This window comes from Aplysia californica, unplaced genomic scaffold (assembly GCF_000002075.1).
Source record: "Aplysia californica isolate F4 #8 unplaced genomic scaffold, AplCal3.0 scaffold00701, whole genome shotgun sequence".
NCBI classification, from domain to species: domain Eukaryota; kingdom Metazoa; phylum Mollusca; class Gastropoda; order Aplysiida; family Aplysiidae; genus Aplysia; species Aplysia californica.
Genome location: NW_004797971.1, coordinates 373,993 through 375,235, shown reverse-complemented (window position 1 = coordinate 375,235; position 1,243 = coordinate 373,993).

Here is a 1,243-nt window from a genome sequence, read left to right as displayed (position 1 = left end):
AACCCCCCACTCTTTCCCCCCTGCCTTCCTCGTGTGTCGAGTAGGTCTACGTATGATAAACCACTACACACGGTTACAATTATGGAAATGGGAGAAACAACTCATGACCAAGTAAACCTATTCATGAATGACAGAATGCTTTCAACAGAACAATTGCTAATAGTTTTCTTTTTCAGTACGCTGCCGTTGATCCGAGACGGGTTCTTTTATATTTTTAAACCGAATGTCGATCTGTTTATGAGCTGTATATTGTGTTTCGGAAGCACAAATTATGCGGTCCATTGTGTACAAGGACAAAAGCCAATTGTTGATGGGCGCTCTGGTATGGTCTGTTTCGCCTACCTCTACTTGCTGTATCTGATGATGTTTTCCTTATCTGTTCCGGGCGAAATGGTGCCGCCGACGTGTTGGGTTGCTACAAACTACGATTTAAAACAACTGCGATTATTCCACGCACTTGTAAACTCGACATGTTTTTAGAAGCATGTACTGCCCCTGAAAAATGACCTATCTACTTGTACGTTAACCAGCAGAAATGGAGTCCAGTACATTATGTTTTTAAAATTGCAATGCATGTAGGCCTATTGATGAACGTGGGAACTAGGAGCTGTATCTTTTTGTTTTGCAAGTGCTCTAAAACTCTTTCTAAAATTAAAACTAAACCAAACTCAGGACACATAATGATTGTGTTTACTACTTAGAGTTTTTTTTTTTTAGTATAACTAGTATAATAAATATATAATACAAAATAAAAATGCCATAGAAGTACTGTGTCAACTATATTATCAATTTTCCGTAGATATGGCCAGCCCAAGACCTTCATCTTTGAAAGACATTTTACGTACATGTATTTTAAATTATGGACTGCGGAAACAGAGCTAGCTTTTAAAATATTTGTAATTTTACATTCACTTTTGTCCGTTCCGAACCTGAGTTTATCCCTATAGAGGATCAGTGGAGTTTATCTGGGTCCAGTTAATCTTATCGCCATTATTCTGTTGACATCTCCTCGTAGATGGGTGTTGACCCCTTGTCATTGCGGTGACCTGTTGGTGTCAACAACTGACCTGGCCCAGATAGCACGGCCTATGGTCACATCCAGAGGGATACGCGGTGGGGGGAGGGAGGCGGGATGTTGGTTTGTAGAAAAAAAAGGTGCGGTATCCGGGGCTATTTAGAATAGACTCTTTTACAATGTGGTATGTACCTTGTGTGTGTGTATGTGTGTGTGTGTGTGTGTGTG